Genomic DNA, 21310 nt, shown 5'->3' on the forward strand with positions numbered 1-21310 from the left:
GTTAGAATTTCAGACACATTTGTGTGGCAGCTCCGCAAGCACACAAATTGTAATAGCACCAGGTGTGTCTACATGATCACCTGCCCCTGTGGGAAAAGCTACATAGGGATGACGATGAGGCACATCAAAGTGAGGATTATGGAGCACAAAAGCAACATTAGGTGCTCCAAAACACACACCAAACTGTACGAACATTACTCCCAAAACAACCATTCTGCAGACAGTCTCACATGGCTGGTCCTGGAATCCCACCCAGCCATTTCCAAACAAGCACTGTTTAGGATAGAGCAGAGATGGGTCCATCGTCTCCAACTGGACTCCCTGGGGTTAAACGATTCTGTCCCTTGGGCATCCTTGGGTACTTAAACTAACTGTTTCGCGAATCAGCCAATTGTGTGCCTTCCATCCATCACACTACCCTACTAAGCAACCCGTGGTATAACATGCCATTTTTACCCCCTTGTTCCCCTGTACATTCCACTCTTTAACACAGGGTGTCGGACAACCTGCCGGCCAGGTCTTGATAAGAATTTATTTATTGAGTGGGTTCTCTACCAATGCCTTGCCCCTGCATACGCTAACCCTGCCACTTCCTCCCTTCAAAGATGGCCGCCACCTTTACCACACAGCCCGAAGATTCGGTCCTTACAGCTAATGCACATGTGCGGCTGATGACGGGGGTGGGACTCTTGCGGCAGAGTTGACTGGACGCATTGAGGCTGGTTACTTAAACGATGGTGCTCCCGAGGGTTCCGTTATTAGCTGCTCTGCGCCTTGAATAGACGCTGTCTGTGGGGTAGGTGCATCGGCCAGGACCGTACGCCGCCGAAGATGAGGCTCTTAATCTACTCCAACCTTCGTTTGACACCCTGACACCGGTGAGTTGGACGGCCATAACTCTCGTTCATCTTAGAGTTCAGGTCTCTAGGTAACCATTTGTTACCGTGCCGTGGTACCGTCTGCGGGACTGATTGGCTGCCGAGGTGTCTGCGCGGTGTCGGGCTGCTATGCTTCGTCGGGCTGCTGTCTCTGCTGTCTTTTCGGCAGGAACGCAGCATGGGCTTTGCGGGCGCCTGGCCCCGTCGCACTCACACCCTAGGAATTTCACCAGCGGCCAGCCCTTACTAACCCATGGAACAGTGGTCCTACCAGGACACACGGATACTCAAGATGCGAGGTAGACTGTCCACCTCCAAGTGTTTGCCCCTGTTGGGTTTCCCCCTCCCCTGTCCCTTCTGTGATAATGTTACCACAGATGACCATTCATAAATTCCCCCCACTAGGTACCATACCTTTATCAGCCGGTCCCACGGGAGCAGACTGCGAGGTACCTCAGGGAATCTTCCGGGGGAAGCATCTCTAACCCGGTCTTTTCCATGCTTGCAGCACTTGTGCCTTCTTCGATATTACCGTTGCATGCTCTTGCATAAACCAGTTGGTTGTTTGATGCATTTATAAACTTGTTATGCTGTCTGCTCGGTTTTAATCCTTCACTTCGGTTTGTGTGTGTGTGTGCGTGTATGTACTGAACTTGTGCAAACCCTTCACATAGGAATATTGCACTCAAGCTGCTATCCCGTAAACTGTTTTCATTTCATTTTTACAGGTCACAATACTTCAGCAGGACCAATCGGCCTGCGCTCCGGTATTACCGACCATAGAAGGTTGTATACCATATTGCAAGTTTTATTTATCACTATTATAATTCTTTCACTGTGTGGTACTATCTACTGAGGTCCTGAAGAATTGCCATTAAGGCAAGAAACATGTCAACCAAACTAGAGGGTAGTAGTTAATTTGCTTGGATAGTTCCAGGGCATTCATCTCCCCTCTCACCTTTTTTAACCAAGGGAGTCTACCACGAGAATAAATTAGTTTGTGGACTGACCCACCTTTTTTAACTTCACCTTTTCACGTCACGACCACACTCCCCCCCCCTCTCACACGCATGCACCATATGGCCGGAACAAAAGATCTCCGATAAAGAGCCCCGGTTTCGGGAGCCCGTCAGACATTGCAGCGCCAGTCTGACGAGGAGCAGAACCCATATGATGAAGAATGACACCTAGCTTGCTGGGTGTGTGAGGGTTTTAGTTACAACTAGGGGATTCCCCCCTCTTTCTAGCACACACACCTCTACTCCGTCACTCTTCCCGGGGAACTTTGTACCCTCTTTGTGTTACTGCGTGTTAATGGCCTGCTGTTAGTAGTGGATTGTCCCCCCCTCTTCCCGTAGTTCAAGAATCGGTGTGCCTCTGTGCGCTGGATTCGCCAACCAAGCTAGGAGCACCCCAGACTTATCTCGTTCCGCATGCTCCTGTACCATGTATGCCCTGTAATCAAAGCACCTCAGCCTCTCCACTTGTGTTGCCAACTCTTCCTTCGCCCTCAGTAGCCCTTCTTGTGTGTCCTCCCGTCCCAGTCTCTCCCTTTCTTTCTCCCTGAGCCGTTGCTCTGCCTGCTGTACCTCACTCAACAGTGTTCTACGAACTCCCACAGCTTCCCCAATGCACCGCCGTCCGCATATCACTACCTTGAATGCGCCCCACTCATTATGCAGACTGGAAGAAGTGCCCATGATGTGCTGGAAATAGTCCTCTATGACAGTACCTATGGTGGTTCGGAAGACCTGGTCCTCCAAGACCTCCGGCCGGAGACGCCAATTAGGAATCGCCGTTCTAAGTCGAACCCAGTTCAGGGCTACCAAGAGGGGGTTATGATCAGAGGTTGTCCTAGCCAGATACTCACTCATTGTGATCATCATGTGGACATCAGAAGAACACAACACAGCGTCCAGCCTGACATGCAACTCATGAACTGCTGAAAAATAAGAGTAGTCACGGTCCCTAGGGTGATGGGCCCTCCAAGTGTCCGTAAGCCCCCAGCGCTGCTGCCAGTCCCGCCTGATGTCTGCTAGCCTACGGGTAGGGGCGTCAGGGAGCGGTTGGTGGGTGCGGTCCAGGTCCACGTCAGTCACACAATTAAAGTCCCCCCCCCAGAAGAACAGGGCCCCTTAGTTCCCCAGCCAATTTCTGTGAGAGCTGTGCAAAAAAGGAGGACTGTTCAACATTGGGGGCATATATGTCCCGCCCATCAAGTCGCCCCGTGACCACTGTAAACCTGCCCTCTGGATCAATCACCTGCCTCACACATTGAAATGGTACTCCTGCCAGCACCCAAATCAATGTCCCCCTGGCATAAGCCGAGTAAGTAGTGTGAAACACCTGCCCTCTCCAGCGACGTTGTAATGCCAACCCCTCCACCTTCGTCAAGTGAGTTTCTTGAAGCAGTGCGATTTGCACTCCCCCCAGACTAGGTAGGCGTGTATTTTGTGTCACTGACACATGGTGTGCATCCCTGTACATTCTAAGACATAACTTTAAGGCCTATGAAGGTGCCCATGGATCCAACGCATGCACATGCTCTTCTAAACCCCCCTAGCGACATGTCTGACCCTCCCCCATCCCACCCAACCCTTAAACTTCCCCCAACTCCCACATCCTAGGAAAGGCACACAAGAACAGGTTCCCATTCAAACCAAACTGCTCATATATAGAACCGTAACTAGGAGGTAACGTGTGGCTCGGGCACAATGCCCCCAGAACCCCCCCCCCGCCGGATCCCCCTCCTTTGTTAGGAACCTGCATAGCCAGCTGGGTCCCCGGCATTTTCTGAAAAGTCATCTTCTACCGTGCTACCCCACATCAGACTGGCCCTTGAGCCCAGTAAGTGCAACAAACCTTGTAACATGTGCCTGCTTACCCTTTACAGCCCCATCACCCAAACATCCCATTGGCTGTCTGTGGGGTGACGTCCGGCATCTCCATGTCCGAAAGCCCTTGGGCGCTACCAGATCTTGAGCTCTCTGTTCCGCTCTTTTCCATGTCGGTATCATTGCTCATTGCTCACGGGCTAATCACTCCTCGACTGATGGCCCACCGCCTGCAGCGCACTGTCCCACTCCTGACGCTGATCCACCGGAGAAGTGGGCCTCCCCCTCGGCGGAGTAGTCGCCTGACGTTCTCGGGGCGAGGACGCCCATGAGGTGCGTGCAGCCATGCCACCGTGAGCCTCCAGCCAGTCCCACGCTTCCTGCGGTGTAAGAAAGAAGTGGGTCTCCTCGTCTGCAGTCACTCGCAAACGTGCTAGAAATAGCATGGCGTAGAGGAGACGGAGCTGACTCAGCTTTCTCTTAACAGCCAGAAAGGAGGACCGTTGACGTTAGACCTCCCTGGTGTAATCCGGAAATATCAGCACCTTACTATTTCCTATTTGCAAATTCTGTTGTTCTCGAGCCCTCTGCAGGATAAAGTCCCGGTCGCGATAATGTAACAGTCTCGCCACCATTGGTAGCGGTGGGGCTCCAGGTTTAGGCGGGCGAGCCGGGACCCTATGCGCCAATGGGGATAGGCCTTCTGGTGCTACCTCTGTTCTCAGCCAGTTCTCCCGGAACCGGACCGCATCTGCTCCCTCCTCGCGCTCCGGGATCCCCACTATGCGGAAATTGTCGCGCCACGAGCACCCCTCACTGTCCTCCGCTCTCACTTCCAGCACTTTGACTCTATGTGTTACCTCAGTTAAAGAGTGGCGCAGGGCTGCTACTGTATCCAGGATGCCCTTCATAGTGGTTTCGTGGGTCACCACTCTCACCTTGAGTTTCCGATGGTCATCCTTCAGTAAGGTAAGATCTGATCCGATGGCGTCCATCCTTTTCTCGAGTACCTCCGTGAGGCCACAATGACCTGCATTATTTCGCCCAGGGTAGGGTCCCCAGACCTTCCTGGTCTCCGGCTCCCAACGTCGCCATCCTCGTCCTCTGTGTGCTGTTCCGACTCGTCCAAGCATAGCACCTCAAAGCCCTTCTTCTTTGACACCCGGCCCATTGTGATAGTCACGCACTGCTGATACTAGCAGCACTGGGGGAGCCTAAGGTCCTACTCCGCACCAGCAAGGCACCGCCGTCCCTCGAAGTCCGCTCCGGAAATCTCAGCCCCAGTCTCCACTCCGATCTTGTGCAGGACCGACTCGTCCGCCGCCAGCCCACAACAGCCAGGTGACTCTGCCTATCACAGATTTTCGTTGTGCCCCCTTCTACCAATGCAAGGCTCCCAGAGCAAGAGCGTCGCCCCCGCAGCAGCTTTCCAGGCCAGTGCTGGCCCCCACCGCCGGTGCAATCAGTGAGGCAGTGCAGGTCGGTGACCGCCGCCTATCCACCCTCTGTCCGCCGAGCATTAACACCCTTCAGAGGAGATTCACAGTGCCGGGCTGTCTGGCTTCAATCAGGAAGTTTCCGTGCAGTGTCTCCGGTACCAAGCCTGCTAAGAGGTGGCACAGCACGCCACCCGTCTGATCTCAGCACGAGTCCGTCACAGGCGCTGTAGCACCTCGACGCACCACCAGTACTGTATTAGTCCCGCTGTCTCACAGGTCGCAGGCGTCCCACAGATTCGTCCTCTAGGACCGCCAATCAGTGGATACCCTAGCCTGGTGTGCCATCCTCTCCCTCACCGCCATAGTCCGCCCGCCAGGCAGCCCGTGGAAGCTCACACACGTTTCTTGCAGCCGTCTCCGCCGCCGATCTTGGCAGCTTTTTTGAGCCCCCTCCACCGCAGGCAGACACAGGGGGGACGCGCAGCCACCGCCACAGGGGCAAGAAGCAGCACCCCCAGAGTCACTCGTAGGTCTAGCTGGCAGCAAGGGCGGTGCGGCTTTGGGGCAAGGCGAGGGCCAAGGGCACACCCCACCACGCCACTCCGGGGGAGCTCACAGTGGAGAAACGGGCAGCAGAGGCGACAAGAGCAGCATAGGCAAAGATGCAGGCCTGGGCCACGAGCTCCGTCCCCCCTTCTCGGGTCCAAGCCACTCCGCAGTCCGCTCCAGGCCACCTCGGCCTACCGGTCAGCAGGTGCCACTTTCCAGGCCAGTCCCAGGGCCTCTGCGACCCGAAGCGAGTGGTTTTCAGGGCAGGTAGCAGTTGAATAGCTCGCGCCGACCCCCAAATGGCGCTGATCATGTCCCGGGCGCCGCCATTTTAAGATCAGGCATCCACGTCTGATCAACCGGGATATTTCTGCCGGTGCGTGATGCCTCCTCACCGCCAGGGTCCAGGGAAGCTGCAACCTCCCCTCCGGTGTCGTTAATAGGGATGCGAACACCCTCGGGGTTTTCTCCAATATCAGTTGCCGCCACTGTAGTCAGCCGCCGGATCCTCAGCGCCGGGCCGCCATCTTAACTCCCGAGGCGGGGGCCTGGAGCAAAGGGGGGAATTAACGCTCTCCTTGCCCCTGCCGCCGTCTTAAACTTAGCTCAGGATGGGCACCGGCTATTCCGCCATGAAATGCAGTGCCGGGGTCCTAGATTGCTTGCCAGGATCATCTGCTTTGGAGGGCAGCCACGGAGGAGCTCCAGAGTCCGATGCTGTTCACATCGGCGTTCAAGCCACGCCCCATGTGTAGCCCTTTAATGCTACGGTTTAGCTGTATCTGATCTGTTACCCCTTGCATTTATCCCCATACACCATGAACTTTTGGATCATGGCTAGTTTGTTTTTAACAAATTTGAGGGTTGGAACCTGGCCCCCCATACCTGGTAACGGTTTCAGAAACAATGTAGAGTTGTGAAAGGACCTTATACCCTTCACCTATAAATGTTATTAGGAACTTCCCTTGGCCTAGTATAAGCCTGAAATCTATGAGTTTTGGCAATTTGAACAAACTTTTGTCTGCTCTCTTACAAAAAGAAGTTCCTTTGACTTTAGCAGTTGAAGTTTATCATCTGCAAACAGCCAGAACTGCTTCAGAAATTCAGCAGCTGTTACACACAGAATACCCTATGCATTTTGCAGATATCGTTCAAACGATATTTAATTCATCTGTGTTAGAAATGGGGGTCTCTAGTTGACAGAGGTAGGTACCTTTGTCCGAATAGGAGCCTACTTCCTAGTCAGGATAAGGGAGAGACACTCCTAAAATAACCCCTGCTCACCCCCTTGGTAGCTTGGCACGAGCATCTTAGAGGCAGTGTGTAAGGCATTTGCACATAACCAACAGCAATACAGTGTAAGCACTACAAAAGGACACCACACCAATTTAGAAAAATATCCATTATTTGTATATACTCAAGACAAGACCAAGACCAAAAAGGATAAAAATCCACAATACAGTACTTAGAAATCTTCAGTTGTCAAAATAACCTTGAAAAACCATTCCTTGGAGTCGATAGCTCCCTCTGGGGTTATCACGGCTTTGTGAACAAATCCAAACAGTTCTGGTTGACCGCAGAATCGCGGGCCAGCTACGATGTCGGGGAGACCCGCAAAACAGTACCTTTAGAAATGCAGGGCGTTGGCAACCTCTGGTTGAGGTTCTGAAAGCACGGCGTCCCCAGGTGTCAATTCTGGAGGTAGGTGCAGGAGTCGTCGGGCCCTCTAAGTCACACGCGTTGTAGATCAAACTCCTTGCGGTTGAAGACAGGAGTGCTTGCTTCGGCAGGCGTTGGGTGCTGCAGTGCGAAGTGCAGTAGTGTGGTGTGCTATGCCCTCAAGTTGCGGTGCGAGCAGCGGCTCGGTCGCGGCATCAGATGGCGTCGTCGGTGAGACCAGGGCCGAAGTGAGAAGTGATGCGGTGCGAAGTGATGCAGTGCTCGTTGCGATGCTGGCAGGTCACGCAGTCGATGGCGCCAGCATAGGTCGGCCAAGCCTGCTGTACGGGATGAGGGCGGTGTGTTGTGTAACTTTACGAGCAGTGCCCTCGAACCACAGTGCAGGCAGCGGAGTTGATTTTGGTGTGGAGCGGCGTCCTCTGGGATACCAAGGCAGCGTCGTCAAGCGAGGCGATGCGGTGCACACAGGGTGCAGTGTGAGCAGCAGCTCAGTGGCGGCGGCAGTAGGCGTCGTCGGTGAGACCAGGATCGCGGTGCCCTCTGCGGTGCCTTCAGGACACAGAGTCGGCAGCGGCGTCGTAGACGGCGTCGGGTTGCTTTTTCTTCTGTTGCACACAAACAAAACAGTCCCCAGTGCTGAGGGCAAAAGAGCTTAACGTCTTTGCTGTTCCTGAGACTTCCTGAACAGGGGGCAAGCTCTACCTCAAGCCCTTGGAGAAACTCACAAGACTAGATTCGCAGAAAGTCCAGTCCAGTCCTTTCACTGCCCAAGACAGAAGCAGCCACTGCAGCCCAACACAGCAAAGAACTCAGCAAAGTGGTAGTTCCTCCTCACAGCTTCTCCAGCTCTTCTTCTTGACAGTCTTCTTGATCCCTAAGAGTTCTAAAGTTCAGGGAATTGGGCCCCAATTTTTATAGCCCAAAATCCTTTGTCCTCTCAGGTAGGGAGCGTCTGTGCCCTGCCAGCACCAGTTCTGCCCTCTCTGGTGTGGCTTCCTGGCAGGAGGTGGAGACGGCATTGTCAGAGGCAGACCAGGCCCATTCAGGTGAAAGGAAATCTCCTCCCCCTACTCTAAACGCAGCCCAGTTCTATTCAGCCCTTTCCTAACCCACTTAGACTATCTGGAGACATGGCTTCTCCCCAGCCCCTGTCATCCAAAACCCAGACACTCAATCCACAACCCCAACAGAGGCCTACTTGATGGCTGAGAAAGAAAATATCTGCTTTCTAAAAGTGCTATTTTCAAAAACACTGAATGTAAAAATCACCTTCACTAAAAGATGCATCTTTAGTTTCTGAGCTCAGGCGTACTGAACTTTATTTTTCTACATAGTTCCCAGGGCCATTTATGTTTATAAGATATTATAAACAAACTGCCCATTCTGTCCAATGGGAAGAGGTAGCCTTGCAATAATGAAAAACGAAATTGGCAGTAATTGACTATCAGGACCTGCCACACACACCAGGGCATGTTCTACCTATCACATACACTACACCCTGCCCACAGAGGTACCATGGGCCTACCTTAAGGGTGACTAACATATAAGAAACGGGAAGTTTATGGCCTGCCAAGTGGGTACAGTTGCCAAGTCGACATGGCAGTCCCAAACTGCACTCAGGCTCTGCGATGGCAGGCCAGAGTTACATTTACAGGCTGTTTGTGTGGGTGGCACAATCCAGTGCTGCAGCCCACTAACTGCATTTGATTTACAGGCCCTGGCACACTCAGTGCACTATACTAGGGACTGACACGTAAATCAAATACGCCAATCATGGAAACACCAATCCATAACACAATTTACAACAGGAGCTTTTGCACTTTAACACTGATCAGCAGTGAGAAGGTGCGCAGAGACACTAATCCAGCAAAAACAGAGTCAAAACCGTGAGGTCAGAAAGCAAAAACTCAGGGAAAACACGACAAAAGATGCCAAGTCTATGTATCTGTAACAACTGGTGTTGTGGGATCTGAGGGATCGTCCCACACCTTAGGCCCCTGTCTAGAGGCTGTTGCCAGATGGATGCAATCTTCTTGTCTGAAACTCAACGGGGAGAAGACAGACATCATCTTATTGGGCAACCCTTCTCCCTCTGCCCTTGCATCTATCTGGCCACCATGTCTGGGCCTGCCCCTCGTCCCTAAGTCCCAAATAAAGAGCCTCGGGATCTGGCTCAACAAAGCTCTGGACTTTTCGGTCCAAGCTACTAAGACCGCCGCCACCTGCTTTGGGCTTATGAGGATGTTGCGGAAGGTGCTCCCTCTGCTCCCATTCCAGGCAAGGAGGGTCCTGGTCCAGGCCCTTATACTCTCCCGCCTGGACTACGGGAATGCTCTTTATATGGGAGCTCCGACTTTCGTCACCCAGAAGCTCCAAGTCACACAAAACAGTGCGGCCCGTCTACTCTATAACCTCCCCTGCTGGCAGTCAGCGAGGAATGCCCTAAAGGAGCTTCACTGGCTCCCGGTAGTGGCAAGAGTACAATTCAAGGCCATGTGTATCCTACACAGAGCCTTTCATCGTACAGGTCCCGCAATCCTACATTCCTTGGCTACTCCTTATGTCCCGTCCCGTTCCCTTCGTTCCTGCACCCTCCAGCTGGCCACTTCCATCAGAGTCATGAAAGCCCGCTGGGGAGGCCGCTCCTTCTCCCACACTGCGGCTAAACTCTGGAACACCCTCCCTCTATCTCTTCGAGGAAACAGTAACCATATGTCCTTCAGGAAAGCTCTGAAAACGCACTTGTATGTTAAAATCTGCTGAACTACCCTGAGCTCGCGTTAAGCAATCAGTCACAAGCGCTTCTAGGCCTCCGGGTAGTTAGCGCTATATAAGTGCAATTTTCATTCATTCATTCATTGTGCTCCTTTTTAAGAATATTGGATCTGGTCTGGTGACTGGATTTAAAGGAGTATTTGGACTGATTCCGTCATCTTTTCATTCGCTGTTCTCCAGCCGTTTTGGAGGACTTCAGATCATATTACTGCTAATTGACTGTGGTAGAAAAAGAAAGAAGCCCTGCGAATCGTGAACAATGCGGCGGAAAAGTTACCACCAAAGGCCAAAATTAAATCTAAACCTAAGCAAAAAAAGGACGATAACAACCCAGGGATCTTAAGGGGTGAAAATAACCCCACTATCCCAAAGTCACAAGACCCTGAGACACTATTTAAAAGACTCCATGGCAAAATGGACAGTATAGAAAGACGCCTAATGCCAGAGATAAAACTGATACAGAAAGATATCGAAATTCTACCATCCAAATCTATGAACAAAGTTACCAGTATCACCAAAACAACTAAGTCTATCCCCAAACCGACGGAAAACTTTAGAGAAAATAGAGGCTAAACTATCAACAGCCCTAATAATCAAAGCCAGGACACTTTTGCTGTAAAGGACGCCTCGACACCACAAATCCCACCCTGTCTAATGCCATATAAAGCCGATATTCCACCAAAAATATACAATTACCCAGGACAAACAGAACCAAAGAAGATAATAATAACATCCAGGGGACATTAATTCTCCCCTCACAGGCGACTCCATATGTTATTATTTTAAATAAGGTGCCAAAATCTGTGGTAAATCAGAAGGAAACATATAAGTCCCTGAAAAATCAAGTAGTTCATTGGTTTTCTGTTAAAGCTAATGTTGGGGTGAATATACTGCAAGAAGCCATCATTATGATTAGGAGAGTGAATTGGGTGGGCAAATCCAGAAAAACAAGTTGGGGGATTGTATTGTTGTGAACCTTTGGGATCGCAAATTGGTGGGTGATTTGTTGAATGTTTTATTGAAGGATGATACTGGGTACACACCTGAAAATGTTAATCATATAATGGTTGTCCCACTGGGATAGTTTTATAGGCCTAGTCTTAACAATACTTACACAAACATGAGTCAACGCTTACCTCAACCGATACCTCTGCACAATAGATATGCAGCATTAAGAAGATGCAGTGAAATAGATTGACTTAGTAAGGGCTCGTCCAGGCTATCTGACATGAAAACGGAGTGTGGTAGCCATAGATGTTAACACGATTTCACAAAAGGAGGTAAACTTATTGGATGGCACCCTGGATAGTAACGAGGGTGATATTGATATATGTAATTTTGTGATGTTTTTAGAATCTGATGATTTAATAGTACCATCGCAAAAAGGTGATCGGGATAAACATATGAATAGCAATATGGATGATATTTCCATTGGGAAACAACAATCACAACACAACTTTTACAACGCACTACAATCACAACGCAACTTTTACAACGCAGGATCCATTACAACGCATGCCATTACAACGCAGATGCTATTACAACGCATGCCATTACAACGTAAGTATGGGTAAGTATTTAATTAAAAAAATATTATTTTATTTTTCAATTAATTTTCTTAAAATAATAATAATGTAATGTATTATAATAAATTTGAATATTTTAATTTAATTTTATTTAAATTAAATAAATAAAATTTAATTTATTTTAATTAAACCCCCTGGAGTTAGAATAGTAATTATTAACCCTACACTATCCAACACTTACCCCAGTATTACACCCCCCTGGAGTTAGAATAGTAATTTTTACCCCTACACTATCCAGCACTTACCCTACTATTACACCCCCCTGGAGTTAGAATAGTAATTTTTACCCCTACACTATCCGACACTTACCCTACTATTACACCCCCCTGGAGTTAGAATAGTAATTTTTACCCCTACATTATCCAACACTTAACCTACTATTACACCCCCCTGGAGTTAGAATAGTAATTTTTACCCCTACACTATCCAACACTTACCCTACTATTACACCCCCCTGGAGTTAGAATAGTAATTTTTACCCCTACACTATCCAGCACTTACCCTACTATTACACCCCCTGGAGTTAGAATAGTAATTTTAACCCCTACACTATCCAACACTTACCCTACTATTACACCCCCCTGAAGTTAGAATAGTAATTTTTACCCCTACACTATCCAGCACTTACCCTACTATTACACCCCTCCCCCGGAGTTAGAATAGTGTATTTAACCCCTACACTACCCAGCACTTACCCTACTATTACACCCCCCTGGAGTTAGAATAGCAATTTTAACCCCTACACTATCCAACACTTACCCTACTATTACACCCCCCTGGAGTTAGAATAGTACTTTTTACCCCTACACTATCCAACACTTACCCTACTATTACACCCCCCTGGGGTTAGAATAGTAATTTTTACCCATACACTATCCAGCACTTACCCTACTATTACACCCCCCTGGAGTTAGAATAGTAATTTTAACCCCTACACTACCCAGCAATTACCCTACTATTACACCCCCCTGGAGTTAGAATAGTAATTTTACCCCTACACTATCCAACACCTACCCTACTATTACACCCCCTGGAGTTAGAATAGTAATTTTTACCCCTACACTGTCCAGCACTTACCCTACTATTACACCCCTCTGGAGTTAGAATAGTAATGTAACCCCTACACTACCCAGCACTTACCCTACTATTACATCCCCAGGAGTTAGAATAGTAATTTTAACCCCTACACTATCCAGCACTTACTCTACTATTACACCCCCATGGCATTAGAATAGTATTTTTTACCCCTACACTATCCAGCACTTACCCTTCTATTACAACCCCCTGGAGTTAGAATAGTAATTTTAACCCCTACACTATCCAGCACTTACTCTACTATTACACCCCCATGGCATTAGAATAGTAATTTTTACCCCTACACTATCCAGCACTTACCCTTCTATTACAACCCCCTGGAGTTAGAATAGTAATTTTTACCCCTACACTATCCAACACTTACCCTACTATTACACCCCCCTGGAGTTAGAATAGTAAATTAAATTTTATTAAATAAAAATAAAAATTTATTTAAATTAATTATTTTAAAAAATTGTAATTAAATTAAAATTAAATTAATATTAATAAAATTATATACTTACCTATACTTACGTTGTATTGGCATGTGTTGTAATAGCATCTGCGTTGTAATGGCATGCGTTGTTATGGCATGCGTTGTAATGGATCCTGCGTTGTAAAAGTTGTGTTGTGATGGTATGCATTGTGAATGTATGCATTGTAATGTCATACATTCTTCCCATTTGTAATACAAGGAAAGCTGGTCCTGGTATACACCAAAGTGAATTCCTAAACCTCATGACATGGAATGTTGCAGGAATTAAAAATAAAATTAATGATGAGGCTTGGCTGAAAACGCTAGATGGGTGTGCGTTAGTTCTCCTTCAAGAAAAATGGTCCATTGAACCTTTTTTTGTAAATGGTTATCAAACAAATGCTAGCCCATCTAGGATGGGACGAGCTAAAGGAGGTATAGCTACCTTAATCGCTACCAAATCGGCAATGATTTTAAAGAAAACACTTATATCATCAAAATATTATCAGTTTTTGCTTCTGCACTCAAAAGGAAAGCAGGTTGTCATTGTAATGCATTTTTACAATATTGTATTTAACAAATCAAAGAGTAAAGTGCCGCTCGCATTGGAGTTTGGACCTTGTGCTGCTGTCTGCGCTGTCTGCGCTTCGTAAAGGAACCAGGAGGACCTGTTCAGGGAGTAGAGTGCTCGTGACCAGGAGGACGGGACTGCGAGGACCAACAGGCTGTGCGTGCAACACCTAGCACACCTGCCGCCTCTTCCCGTGTCTCCGCCTCCCGCCCAGCGCTTCAAGAACTCCTCGCGGCCCCCGCTCCGCGGGTGCCGCTCGCATTGGAGTTTGGACCTTGTGCTGCTGTCTGCGCTGTCTGCGCTTCGTAAAGGAACCAGGAGGACCTGTTCAGGGAGTAGAGTGCTCGTGACCAGGAGGACGGGACTGCGAGGACCAACAGGCTGTGCGTGCAACACCTAGCACACCTGCCGCCTCTTCCCGTGTCTCCGCCTCCCGCCCAGCGCTTCAAGAACTCCTCGCGGCCCCCGCTCCGCGGGTGCCGCTCGCATTGGAGTTTGGACCTTGTGCTGCTGTCTGCGCTGTCTGCGCTTCGTAAAGGAACCAGGAGGACCTGTTCAGGGAGTAGAGTGCTCGTGACCAGGAGGACGGGACTGCGAGGACCAACAGGCTGTGCGTGCAACACCTAGCACACCTGCCGCCTCTTCCCGTGTCTCCGCCTCCCGCCCAGCGCTTCAAGAACTCCTCGCGGCCCCCGCTCCGCGGGTGCCGCTCGCATTGGAGTTTGGACCTTGTGCTGCTGTCTGCGCTGTCTGCGCTTCGTAAAGGAACCAGGAGGACCTGTTCAGGGAGTAGAGTGCTCGTGACCAGGAGGACGGGACTGCGAGGACCAACAGGCTGTGCGTGCAACACCTAGCACACCTGCCGCCTCTTCCCGTGTCTCCGCCTCCCGCCCAGCGCTTCAAGAACTCCTCGCGGCCCCCGCTCCGCGGGTGCCGCTCGCATTGGAGTTTGGACCTTGTGCTGCTGTCTGCGCTGTCTGCGCTTCGTAAAGGAACCAGGAGGACCTGTTCAGGGAGTAGAGTGCTCGTGACCAGGAGGACGGGACTGCGAGGACCAACAGGCTGTGCGTGCAACACCTAGCACACCTGCCGCCTCTTCCCGTGTCTCCGCCTCCTTTTCTACTGCTGGTACAAGTATTGTTGCACGACGCGTTAGCGGGACGCGTGTGCGGGACATATCCCGGGACAAAGCCCGGACTAAGGGCGGACCCTCTGAGACCCTCAGAGAACGGAAGAGACTGGACTGGGCACGTCACTCCGCCTCTGATTGTACCTGATTGTTACCAAACAGTAAGACTAAAATTCCCAGAAATACCTGTTCACCTTTTGTTAATTTTGCAGTATATTTTTCGTGACTTTGCTTGTTTTGGCTATTGGATAACCTTTAGGATTTAACATCAATCACTTTTTATAATGCCAAATAAGAAGAATGTTGTGACGGGGGGTAATTCCATTGAAAATTACATGGTCCAAGTAGTATCAAAGATAAATACTGAAAGGAGACAATCTCTAGGTCTTAGTCATTCCCCCAATTTATCTCCTTTAAGCCCTTCACCTGATTCTCCCTGGTTAGATATTCCATCTCAAGCTGAGGGAAGTATAATTCTAGATTCCGAGTCACTTGAAAATGGTCCAATAAACATGAGTATAGCTCAGGATCAAGATATAGCCACAGTTAATGTCTCGGACTCACAGATAGTAGACCTTGTAGAAAATCATACTGCACAAGAAAATGAGAAGACAACTATAGAAGCCGATCCCCCCGTTCTAGCTCCAGCTGCTCGAGCAATTAGAAAGTGTAGAAAAACCCAACTACCTCGCGGTGGAGTTAGTACAGGGAGGAAGAGGGCTGCGTCACCACTGAGAAGCAGGGAAAAAGGTAGGAGGAAATTAGAAGAGGATGATAAATTAAATATGGAAGAGGAGCTTATCTCCAGGTTGGTGGATATATTTGACACTAAACTTAGAGCCCTAATTAAACCGGTAGTGGCCAAATTGGATAAGTTAACCGCTGACGTGAAAAAGCTGGGAGTAGATCAAAAGAAGTTAATGGAGGAAGTGTCCAACATATCTGGTTCAGTTAAAAATCTGGCCATACCTGTAAAAGAGGTACTTGACCATCAACCAGATACAGGCACAATTCCTAATATCACAAGGGTAAATCCTTCAGATCAGACACCAAACACTGTACCCACCCAGTCGCCGTCAAGGGAAATCCACCCCCCTCAATCACGAGGAATAACCCCACCAAGAGCAGGAGAAGACACACTTCACTTTATTGAGGATGCAGCCCCTCTAGTGCTGGTTTTAGCAAATGCTCCCCCTTTAACACCGGACCAAACTGAATCACCCACGGCGCTAACAAGTAAAGCCCTGCATTGGCTATCGGGCAATATGCGGTTAGCTCCCTGGGGGAAGCAACAACTAGCCAGAGATATTAAATCAGCCAGAAGGGTCACTTGGATAGGCCAAAATCCCAAAAAATTTAAAGGCGACTGCATAATTATAAATTTTGTAAATTCTGCAGTCTTACCAAATATCCTTCCAAACATTCTACCACCACAACGAAGGAGTGGTACTATTATTCCTCTGACTTTGGAATTTTTTGGAAAAAAACAAAGGAGCATGACATACCCTAAGCCCAATCATACCTACACTAGACCAATATGGCCGGAAAAAACAAATGGTTGGGGTTTTGATGCACCAGCAAATAACTGGGGCTATACTAGGGACGGATATGACCAACAACCACGACCATATCACACAGATCCCTATTATTTTAATATCCCCACTTCAAATAGGTATGACATTTTCTCTGCGGAGGGAGGGCTGGATGGGGTTGAATGACTACCAGAAGACGTAGGCATAGTGAATGTGAATACTTGTGGTACTGTAATCCCTATTACTAACCCTCCTGTAACAGAGAGTATGAATAGAACACAGTGTGGAGGACAAAAATGTGTGGAGGAACTTCAATTGTTATCATGGAATATAGCCGGACTCTCTGACAAAATGCAAGATAAAGACTGGCTGCATTATGTTAAAAAATATTCCATAATATGTTTTCAAGAAACTTGGGTAGTAGGGAGAAACCTGTACATTGAGGGTTATCAGAGCTTTATAATCCCGGCAATACCATCTGCAAGTGGAAGAGCTAAAGGGGGCTTGGCCATTTTTGTTAGTTTGTCGCTTATATGTCAGAAGATTGAACATAATTCTGGTAACAAAAACATTCAGGTTTTGGAATTTAGAAGGGGCAAAACTCATTTTGCACTGATTAATTTTTACAATTCTGTGAACCAGGCTGGTGATTGCAATATAGAAACCTTACGAAATTTGCTAGGGGCAATTGATAGTTCTCTGCCATGCTCTAAAATATTAGTAGGTGATTTTAACACACATTTATGCGGGAACCCTAGCGTGGGACCTGTTGGACAACTGGGGTGTAATAGTATGGAAGGAATACACTTTGAACACTCGCGGAGAGGTACAGGGTTAAACGAATTAATGAATGAAAACAATCTGTTCACTGCAATGTCGACTGTACCCGATCAAGCTGTATTCCCAATCCCTACTTTTAAAGGCCATGCAACAGGCACTTATATAGACCATATCCTCATTTCAGCTGACTTTGTTAATATCATCGAGGATTTTAGGATCCTCATGAGTATTTATAGCGACCACAACCCTTTATGCATTACTCTGGGCATGAGTCTACTTGAAAAACACATGCCTCGTGAGGACCGTGGCCTTTTAAAATGCATTAATGGGAAGCGTCGCTTAAAATGGGCTATGGTGGATAGCGATCAATTTTATACCTCTGTTAGTGCAGTTTGTAATCAAGAATTAATGATTTGTACATCTTCTGCATCAGCCCCGTCGCAAATCCTGACATCCTTTAAGGAGATAGCTAAAAAGGTGGAGTCTCTTTTAACGGTACCTAATAAGGGAAGGATAAATTCAAACTGCAATCCAAAATGGTTTGACAGTGTTTGCTCAAAGGCCAGCCGCGAGCTCAAGAAAGCCCTAAATACAAAACCAAGAGATCCATTGATCATCAGGGGCTTGCGAAATGAGTATAAGAAATCACTGGCCATTCGTAAGCGAGCAGTTAAAAAAAGTGTATGGGAATCACTCCTAGAGCCCGAGACTTTAAAAAATAGCTCGAAGTTTTGGGAGATAATTAACAAACCAATATTTGACTGTCCTACCATCCCAAGTGTGGGCACAAATATATCAGAGGACGAATGGATTGACCACTTCAGTTCTATTTTTATAAATAATACATCACAGGCAGAACACAATCCTGGTACAGGCAGAGATATTTCTCTATGTTTCTCAAATGAGGAAATAGTTAAAGGAATTAAAGGCTTGTCAAATAATAAGGCCCCGGGTCCCGACGGACTTCCGCCTGATCTCTTTAAGTCGCGTGAAGCACTATGGGCGCCGGTACTCACAGCAGTACTTAATGCAGCTGTGCTTTGTGGATGCCCTAAATCATGGGGGGTATCTACAATAGTCCCTATATTCAAGAAGGGAGACCGTAGTAGTCCGGCCTGCTATAGACCGATATCTTTAATAAACTCTGTGGCAAAAGTGATAGGAGGAGTAATTTTAAATAGATTGACTAGTTGGGCAGAGGAAAACAATATAATATCGCCAATCCAGTATGGCTTTAGGCCTGGACATTCTACCATTTCTCAATGTCTGAATTTGTATCTCATAGTCGGGAAGTACACCAAGGCACGAAGAGGAACGATCCATATGGCATTTATGGATCTCTCTTCGGCCTTTGATTGTGTGAACCGTGGGAAACTCTGGGGCGCCATGGAAAAAATGGGCGTAGATAAAAACCTAGTAAATCTTTTAGAAGACATACATTCAGACACCAAAGCGAATGTCAGATATACCCAGGACCTAAAAGTGACCAAAGATTTTGGAGTGTTTCGGGGCGTCCGGCAAGGGTGTATTTTGGCCCCGTTCCTCTTCAATCTATATATTAATGACCTGGAAGAGACCCTCTTAAGTACCAACATAGACTATCCATACATTGGCCGAAAAGGTCTGCCGGTTTTATTATACGCGGATGACGCAGTCCTTTTATCTAGAACGGCCAATGGACTTCAAATTTTATTAGACTCCTTTCACACATTCATGAAAACCAGAGATTTAAGTATTAATAATACCAAATCCTACATAATGAAGGTTGGTGAAGGTTTTAAGAAACCAAATCGCCTAAATGTAGAAGGAGTGGAAATACCCGTAACGCACACATTCTCCTATCTCGGGGTCCTCTTTGATAGTCAACTTAAATGGGGTCCCGTGATTCAGAAAAAAAAGGGAGAAGTTTCAAGGGTAAACGCGGCTATATTGGATTTCTCTAAAAAGCTGGGAAATAGTCCAGTTGCCGCGCTACTCCAACTATATAAGGCCAAAAGTGTAACCACAGCTTGTTATGGCAGTGAAATATGGGGATATGTTCCCTTGGACGTACTCCAGATAGTTGAAAACAATTTTTTAAAACAGATTTTAAGGGTTCCAAGGGGTACAGCAAATTTTTCCGTGCATGAAGAACTGGGGGTTCCGTATCTCAGTGATAAAATTGCTTTGAATCCCATGTTATGCTGGATGAATAGCTGGTTAAATGACAACATTCCTCTGACCAAGCTTATTCTAAGAGAAGCACTTACATGGGATAACAGGTTGAAGATTCCTTGGCTTAAATATCTATCTAAATGTTTCTCTGACTTAGGCCGTCCTGAACTCTTTTTGTGCCCGGAATCCATTACTAAATTGGATCTTACTTCAGTCAAAAATGCCTTTATTGACTTAAGAAAACAGGAAAGGGAATCATGTGAATTAAAAAAAGAAAGTGTACGCAATCACATACTAATCAAAAGCACTTTGCTTATAGAACCCTACCTGACATGGCAAATGTCAAGCTATGACCGATTTTTGTTAACAAGGTTCAGGTTCAACCTGTTTCATTTTTTGCTGGCGGTACCTAGGGGTTCTCATCGAGGTCAAGTGTTGCCAGCTTGCGGCTGCGACGATAAGTCTCCGCAAGATCTGGCACACTTTTTGTTTTTTTGCCCCTTTTATGTTGTACCAAGGAAGTTATGCTTGAAACCCTGTTTGAAAGAATTGAACTTTCATCAATATCGTCCGGCACTACTTTTTTTACAGCTGCTAAATTGTGATTACACTCTATTTGTATGTGGTTTTTTGAGAATGGCGATCAAATTCAGAAACAGTATGGAAGGATAACAATACTGATATCGTTATTTATAACTGTGGACAAAAGAACATTATTCTTTTAAAACGATCTTCAATATCTTGAAATAGTGCTGTATTTTTAATTCTGTGATTTTTACTTGTAACCGATTATGACTTTTTAAGATTTTGTGTATGTCATGTTATTTTATTCTCTGTAATGTAAATACTTTTATGGTTGTCAATTCGAACAACCGAATAAAGTTATTTGACTTGACTTGACTTGAGTAAAGTAATTGGGCTACTTGAACAAGATTTGGATCACTTCCTTGAGGGTGTAGGTGGTGAATATGTACTAATATGGGGAGGGGATTTTAACTGTGTTAAATGTATCTATGAAGTGGGGGAGCCCTGCGGATATTGCGACCATCTAGGAGACAGGATACCCCAGTTCTCCCACTATCTATATGAGGAATCTATTAATAATGCGTGGCATAAACATGATCTGGGGATCTTGGAACCCATCTCTGTGGGAGGGGAAACTAACTTACAAACATTTGTAGGAGCAAGGTCATCTTCAAATATAGACCACTTTATTGTTTCAGCAAACTGTAGCGAACTGGTAGAAAAAGTACTGATTAACATCAGCCTATTCAGTGACCATCATCCCTTAACAGTATCATTAAGATTAAAATTGACCCAAAAAGAACAGGGTAAGAGATTGGAAAATGATATTGATATGCAGGGGAATAGTGGAGTGTTAATAAAATGGTCAGGAGTAAACCAGGTTATATTCATGACAAAACTTAAAGAAAAAGTACAAGGAGATTTAGAAACCTGTCTGGATAGTTCTGCCCGAGCCTGGCGATTATAACTGCTTTTAATAAAATTATAACTGAAATTGCCGGCAATCTAAGTAGCAAAAGACAGTACAAGGTGTGTGACTCTAATCCCAGATGGTTTAATCATGAATGCTCTAAGCTGAATGGGCACTTGAAATTGGCTTTAAAGCAAACACCTAGAGATAGCGCAAGGATCTGCACTCTGTGGAAATCCTACAAAAATACCCTGAAAGTAAGAAAAAGGGAGATCCGTGAAGGGGCGTGGGAGAAACTAATCCAGGCTGCAGAGATGAAAGACCCTTTTTTGGAAAACAGTTAACCACCCCTTTTTTAAAGATAATACAACAGTAAATATTTATACTGTGGTTCCTCCGGAAGACTGGGTTGCTCATTT

This window comes from Lissotriton vulgaris, chromosome 7 (genome assembly GCF_964263255.1).
Source record: "Lissotriton vulgaris chromosome 7, aLisVul1.2, whole genome shotgun sequence".
Lineage (NCBI taxonomy): Eukaryota > Metazoa > Chordata > Amphibia > Caudata > Salamandridae > Lissotriton > Lissotriton vulgaris.